The sequence below is a fragment of the Vicia villosa genome, unplaced genomic scaffold, assembly GCF_029867415.1.
Source record: "Vicia villosa cultivar HV-30 ecotype Madison, WI unplaced genomic scaffold, Vvil1.0 ctg.000487F_1_1, whole genome shotgun sequence".
Lineage (NCBI taxonomy): Eukaryota > Viridiplantae > Streptophyta > Magnoliopsida > Fabales > Fabaceae > Vicia > Vicia villosa.
In genome coordinates, this window is record NW_026705236.1 from 553,993 (window position 1) to 562,130 (window position 8,138).

Below are 8,138 nucleotides of genomic sequence, written 5' to 3' on the forward strand. Positions count from 1 at the left end.
CAGCGCAAGAAGCACTGACTTAGAAGGTTCAGCATGCAACATCAGAACATGGTCTGGCAAGACATCAGAAGATGGTCAAGTAGAATCAGAACATGGGTCTATGGGAGCATCAGAAGAACTTGAGATCAGAAGCAGAAGCACTGAAGTTCTCATGGTATCACGCTCAGAAGCACTTCAAGGTCAGAAGACAAGAAGATGCTCTGCACCAAGCTGTTTGACTCTGATGACATTCAAACGTTGTTTACACAAACATCAGATCAGAAGCAAGTACTAGACTGGCAGGCTACGCTGACTGACAAAAGGAACGTTAGAAGCTATTAAAGGCAACGTCAGTAGACATAGCGAAAACAAGGCTTGAGGTAGTTGACAAAAGAGTGAAACATTAAATGCAATGCTGTACGGAATACGCAAAGCATTAAATGCTCCCAACGGTCATCTTCTCAAGTGCCTATAAATATGAAGTTCTGATGAGAAGCTAAAAACAACACTTGCGCATTATACAGAAACGCTGTCAGATTCAAAAGCTCTCAAACTTCATCATCAAGCTCACTACATTGCTGTTGTAATATCTTAGTGAGATTTAAGCTTAAACTTAAGAGAAAATCACAGTTGTGATAATAGCTTTATAAGAAGCATTGTAACTCTTAAAAGAATTTATTTACATTAAGTTGTAAGAACTAGAGTGATCAGGTTGTTGATCAGTATACTCTAGCAAGTCTTAGAAGTTGTCTAAGCAGTTTGTTCCTAGAGTGATCAGGTTGTGATCAGGATACTCTAGAAGACTTAGCAGTTGTCTAAGTGGAAAACCATTGTAATCAAGTGTGATTAGTGGATTAAATCCTCAGGTGAGGTAAATCACTCCAAGGGGGTGGACTGGAGTAGTTTAGTTAACAACGAACCAGGATAAAAATCATTGTGCAAATTGTTTTTATCTTACAAGTTTTAAAGCTACACTTATTCAAACCCCCCTTTCTAAGTGTTTTTCTATCCTTCAATTGGTATCAGAAGCCAAAACTCCTATGCATCCAACATGTGTTCTAGGTAAGGATGAGGTAAGTAAGAAGGTAGATCAGAAGTTGTACAGAGGTATGATTGGATCTCTTCTATACTTAACTGCTACTAGACCTGACATTCTATTCAGTGTTTGTTTGTGTGCTAGATTCTAATCAGATCCCAGAGAATCTCACTTAACTGCTGTTAAGAGAATTCTGAGGTATCTGAAAGGTACTACTAACGTTGGTTTAGTCTACAGAAGATCTAAAGAATACAACTTAGTAGGATTCTGTGATGCTGACTATGCTGGAGATAGAATTGAAAGGAAGAGTACTTCAGGAAGCTGTTGTCATACCCTAATTTTTGACCCCCCTGAGATGGCATATCTTCAGGATTTTTCATCAGGTCAAGACAAGTTCCCAGAGCAGTCACTTCTCCATCTGGTATCCAATCGAGGATGCTCAAAGACAAGAAAGCTCAGGCAAAGGATCAATCAATACAAGGATTAGTCCCTAATACAATCATGAGGCTCAAAAACTTCACTTTTCTCATCTATGATTGATTAGACATCCAGTCATATGAGTACAGGTTTACTCAGGTCACCAGACTAGGGTTTTGAGCCTATCAAGGACTAAAATCAGGGATCACTTTTGGGAAACCCTAAAAAGCCCCAGGGAACCATTCAAAGACATCAATCATCTTCAAATAACTCATATGACAAGATCCACTGGACATTACATCTCATTTCAAAGTCTACAGTCATCATTGTCCTCTGGTCGACAATTAGGGTTTTTGACCTAATTCACCAAGATAGTTGACTTTTAATCAGGGCATGAATCCAAAACTCAAGACATGATTCAAGAATCTCTACTACCTCAATATAATCCATTTACATCATTCATTTGAGGAAAAGATCTTGTTTCTACACAAAAGCCCAAAAATTCACTTTGTCAGGAAAAAGTCAACTGTGAAGGATCATCATTGACTTTTAAGGTTTTTGGTCAAAAAATGACTTTCAAAGATCAATATCATCAATATATGGATGTCAAAGTCATTTGACCAAAGAAATCCAAAGAAATTCATCAAGGAGCGAAAAGTCGGGAATTAGGGTTTTTGAAGGCATGGTGAGAACTCAAAATTTCACCTACACAACTCAAAAAACTTCCAACATGAAAGTTGTAGATCTTGCAAAATAAAACAACATCTTACAAAGGAACTTTTTTCAAAAGATCAACCATTTATGAAGTTTTGGAAATTTTGAAGTTTAGGTCATAAACACTTAGAAATTTTTCTAAGTGTTTTAACCTAGTTTTCTTCCAACTTTGGCCTCATTTTTCACAAATTTGCCAAAGGATTCTGAAGAAACTCCAAACTAATGATTTGAAGTAGATGTTTAGGGCTTTCCAAATTGTGTTCAACCTTCTCCAAATTCATTTTGAGCTAGGAGTTATGCTTGTTCAAAGTTGGCCTCATGAAGTGAAATTATAGGTCATGTACAATTTGAAACTTTGCAATTTTGTGCATTTTGCTTCACTAAATGATGCTACACGACCTCTAATACATCTGAAGACATGCCATACATTCAAATTCATCATTGCATAAGGATTAGAGAAGATTCCTAAAACAAGAACATGTGATTATGTAATGATTACTTTTGAGAATTTATGGCAAATTGATGAATCACCCAAGGAATCTTCTCACCAACCAATTAGAGCTCACTTTGCATCTGAATTGTCCCCTAAGATCAGATAGAATCAATGGATAGAGGGGGTGGCTCGAAAATGCAATGATCACACTTGGATATTCTTTGAAATTTCTTCATGGCTAAGAAACCAAACTTGCTTCACTAAGCAAGCTCACTCTCCCAATCAGTACTGAGACATTTGCCTATAAATAGAGGCCTCATTCTCATTCAAAAAACACACCAAAGCAACTCAATTCCTTTCTTTCTCTTTCTCTTCTCATGCTTATTGTTTTTCAAAGTTCTTTGGCAAGAAGAATCGTTTTCTTCAAACCAGAGCTCATCTTTGGAAAGTAAGCATTCTAACATCTCAAGGGAGGTCATTTGAGGTGATCCAAGCACCTGGATCACTTCTGTAAGTGGAGGAACACCATTGTTGCTCTCACTTTGGAGCATTTGCAGTTGGAGGTCCATGGAGTAATTCAGGAGGTTCTGAGCCAAGCCAATCATCCAGGCACATTCCTCAGGTCATAGTGAAGCTAACCAGATGGCTGCAGCTCATCTGTAACTCAAGAATCAACACCCTCCATGTTCACTTGAAGCTGAAATCGAGGGAGGACCATAGAGCAATTCAGGAGGATTCAAGCTCCAATAAGCATTCAGTTAGCATCATTGAGTCTCAGGGAAGCTATTGAGATCATTCATTCAAGCCCAGGTGCTCTCAATCATCCTCACGACCTCCATTTTCAGAGGTAAGTTCCTGAACCTCACTTCTCTAATTTAAGTACTCTTTGTGAAATAGCTCGATTCTATCTTGTTCAGCATCATCAGAGGATTGAAAACCCCTCTATCATCATCCATTTATCTTGCAGTATAGTCATTTAATTTGATTTTGAAATTTTAGGGTTCTTCACGATTTCTGGTAAATTAGTTAGATGTAGTTAATATTAATTCATGTTAGTTACATATTTAGAATCGTGAGTGAATTTAGAGCAAGTTTCATGTTTACATCATTGCAAATGGTTGAGAGTTGAGAGAGTTCAGAAATTTGAATTGATGGAGCTTGAGGTTGAAGACGAAGATGGGGGGTGGCGCCATTTTTCAAATCTCTGAGCAAAGTTTGTTTTATTTTTAATGATAGGCGTTCCCTTAACGACTGAACAAACTTGCCCTAGTGGCCTCCCATACGCCCTTAGTATCATCATGCCTCAAGTCTGGGGTTCGAATCCCCCTCGCCCCAGACTTTTTGATTCTTTTATTTTTCAAGGATTTACAACTTGTTTTGAAACATAACCAAATGAAGGCAAGTCACTATCACCACACGCGCGTTGGCTCAGTGGTGTTTGTTTTGAGTGTGTGGCCTAGAGGGCGTGGGTTCAAACCCTCCAAGGGCCAAAACTATTTTTTTACACACAATTTCTTTCATTTTCTCACAAAACTTCACATATTTATTTAACCTATCAAATTAATTTATTTTCACTTCATTTTTTCACACACTTATCATTTAATATACCTATTTTGTGAATAATCAAAAAAACTCATAAAAATATTATGTATTTCTTGAATTTTTAATTAGGTTTAAAATAGTATGTTTTTAAGTGTTTTCTTAAATACTTTAAATATATATATTATCACTTTATTTTAACCTAATCAATTTGTAAATATTTTTTTTGATAAAACCCTAATTGGTTTAGGTCTTAATTAGTTAAAAGTCTTTATTTTTACCTTAATTAAGTTGACTTTTGTCAATTTTCAAAACTGTTTTCAATCTCCGATAAAATCAAATGGTTAAGGTTTTCAAACAACAAAACCTTGTATCATTCCAAATCATTTTCAAATTGCTTTTACACCAGTACTGTAAAGTACTGGGCCTCTAATAGAGTGTAAGTCCCAAAAACCTTCTCTTCTTAGCTTGTTTTCAAAACTGTATTTTCAAAATCTTCTTTCTGTTTTCAAAACATTCTTCTGGTATTTGAAGGGCATTATTCCCGGTGAAACTCTTCAGATAACCTATGTGAACCTTTGTCCATCTTCACTTCTTCTGTTTTCAAAAACCATTAACTGTTTATCATATATATATTCAACTGTTATCCACCAATTACTGTTGAGGCTCTGTACATACTTCTTCAATGGCCTCCACTCCATCCAGGTTAGGCTTTACAAGCTTTCAATTTAACAGTCTTTATTTAAATTACTGTCAAATATAAACTGTGCATATATTAGTTTAGAACTACGTTTGAGTATAAACCTTAGGACAGTTAAACTATATATATATTATAGGAATATGGCCTAGGATTGAGAATGTCTTCCCGGTGAAGGCTCTTTCCTAATTAGAGATCTGTAGTTCAAACCCCCAAGATGAATTATTCCCGGTGAAACATCTTGGCAAAAACCTTAGAATCCAAAATAATAGGACACATCCACCCAAAGAGGAATTATTCCCGGTGAAACCTCTTACCCATTTGCTTAGAGCCAAAATAAGTTCAAAAACTACATAGCTTTCTCTTGTGCTATAACAAGGACCCTCGATTAGCCTCCTCTTGGGCTTTGTACAAGGACCCCACAGGCTTCTTAAAAGCATTTCCAGCTTCCTCTTGAGTTTGTATACAAGGACCCATCAGGTTTCTTATAAACATAGGAACAGGTCTTTAGTTACCTTTTAGCCTACCCTGGTGAGTTTCTTCCAATTTAAACCAGACTTTAAACAAGCTAAGTTTGTCTCAATTTTGCATTGAGTACACCTTTTGGAATGAGAGACATGGACAGTCTCTGTCACCCTTATCTTCATCAATCTTCCTTAGCAGAGTCTAGGATCCATGTTTGATCATCCTCAGCATTGAGTCAGCCTTCATCTTGGGCTTTAAACAAGAAGTCTCCACTAGATAATCTTTCTGCCATTCATATTAACAAAATCCCCTAGAAAGGGTTAGCCTCCAACATCTGTCTAAAATGTCAAATCCCTGGAAAGGGTTAGCTTCCACACATTCCTTCATTTTAATTAAAAAACCCCTGGAAAGGGTTAGCCTCCAACATCTGTCTAAAATGTCAAATCCCTGGAAAGGGTTAGCTTCCACACATTCCTTCATTTTAATTAAAAAACCCCTGGAAAGGGTTAGCCTCCAAAGTCAATTAATAAAAATGTCAAAAAATAAAGATTCATTTCTCTTAGGAGATAATTTCCCCAAAAGAGTCAAAACCCCTGGAAAGGGTCAGCCTCCAAAAAACATGATAAAGTCAGTCTTTTAACAGACAAATTCACCAGCTGAGTCAAAATCCCTGGAAAGGGTTAGCTTCCAAAGAAAAACAGTCTTTTAATAAATAAAACCTCCTCAGTAGAGTCAAAACCAACAAAAACAGTTAGCCTCAACCTTGGGCTTCATACAAGGCACCCAAACAATAAAACTCCCCTGTCAAGAGTCAGCCTCAACCTTGGGCATTGTACAAGGCAGATAATAGAGTCTCCCCAGTGAGTCCTTCATCACTCAGTAGCCACAACCTTGGGCTTTGTACAAGGCAGATAAACCATATCTTTCATGTGTCAAAGATTCCTAACACTTAGGATCTTTCCCCATATAGTCATCCATACTTAATTCATTTAAGAGTCCGCCACAACCTTGGGCTTTGTACAAGGCAGAAAATAATGTTTTCCCTAGCTAGAGTTAGCCACAACCTTGGGCTTTGTACAAGGCACATAAAATAGAGTCATTCATTCAATTATCCTCAACAGTCAGCCACAACCTTGGGCTTTGTACAAGGCACATAAATAGAGTCTCCCTAAGTAGAGTCAGCCTCAATTCTGGGCTTTGTACAGAACACTAAAATACCCTGTAATTAATCCCCAGTGGAGTCATCTCCCAGAATCAATAATAATTAATAAATCAATCAAAAAGCCTCAAGCTTGGGCCTCATACAAGCCAGCTAAAGTCAAATCTTTTATACAGTAGATAGACATAGCTTATCTCTATAGAGAGATATTTTTACTACTCTACCACGTTCAAACAAACAAACATTTCATTTCAATTTTAATCAAGTCTCCCATTTAGGATTTTGAAAGGCATGAGCTGGCAGTAAAACCCAGACATGTGGTAACTTTCCCTAATTTGGATGAGCATCTTTCTTTCATTTAAGAGGCATTTGACTGGTATACTTGCACATACACAAGGTCCCCCTCTTGAATGAAATGAATTCAGTTATTCTGTCACTCCTTTAAATGTTTGTGGTAGAATAGTACAAATACCTCTCTGTAGAGATGATTTCATGTCTCTTTACTGTAAACAGAGGTTTAATTCCAAGCTTCAACCTTGAGCTTCAAGCAAGGCACCAAAAACAATTAATTTCCCTAGTTAGTTCCCCGAACTACATTAAGCTCTGACTTCCACTAGGGATATGTAGGCATGAGGTTCACAAGGAATCTCAGCGAGCTAATAAAATACCAAAAATAGTCAGTCTGTCTATATGTCTGTCTTTCTTTAAATCAATTCAATTCCTTCTCCTAATACAAAGGAGAAACTTTCCCAATCATTAGCAATAAACACAATCACAAATGACACAGAGAAGGTTCCTGTAGAGTACTACAGATATGTAGGGTGTTTAAACACTTCCCTATGTATAACCGACCTCCCGGACTCCAGAATTTCTAGTCTAGGTGAAATCCCCACACTTAGCAAACTCCTAGGGTTTAGTTGAGATCTTTTTTCCCCTTTCCTACTCGTAGGACAAATAAGAAAGTTCGTGTGATATCGTAGGAAGAACTGAAACAAAATTCATCCCACCACGGGCGCATTCTCCTTCCAAATTTCGCGTGAAGGGTTTAGCGTGCCGTCCTCCCAAGTGAAACGGGGAGGTAAAAGAAAACGACCACCACAGCTGTCAATTTCTCGGACGTCATCTGATCTCTTGGTACACCAAGAAGCAAGCTACCATAGCTCTCTCAACAACAGAAGCAGAATATGTTGCTGCTGCTGGGTGTAGCACACAAATGCTCTGGATGAAGAGTCAGCTAGAAGATTATCAGATATATGAGAGTAACATCCCTATTTTCTGTGATAATACTTCTGCTATATGTTTATCTAAGAATCCTATCTTACATTCCAAAGCTAAACATATTAAGATTAAACATCATTTTATGAGGGACTATGTTCAGAAGGGTGTTCTTTCTTTGAACTTTGTGGATACAGACCATCAATGGGCTGATATCTTTACAAAACCCCTTGCTGAAGATAGGTTTAAGTTCATTCTGAAGAATATCAGTATGGACTTATGCCCAGAATGAGAAGATGAGAAGATCTGTGTATGGTTATTCTCTGAAATGTGTTAGGTTTATGTGTTTATAAGTGTTAGAACAAGATTTGTTCTGATCAATTATCTTAGTTTTGATGATAACAATAATATGAATTTTGCTTAAGATAATATGGTACTCTAATCCAATGCAATTTCCTTTTCAGGAAATATATAAAGAGTATGC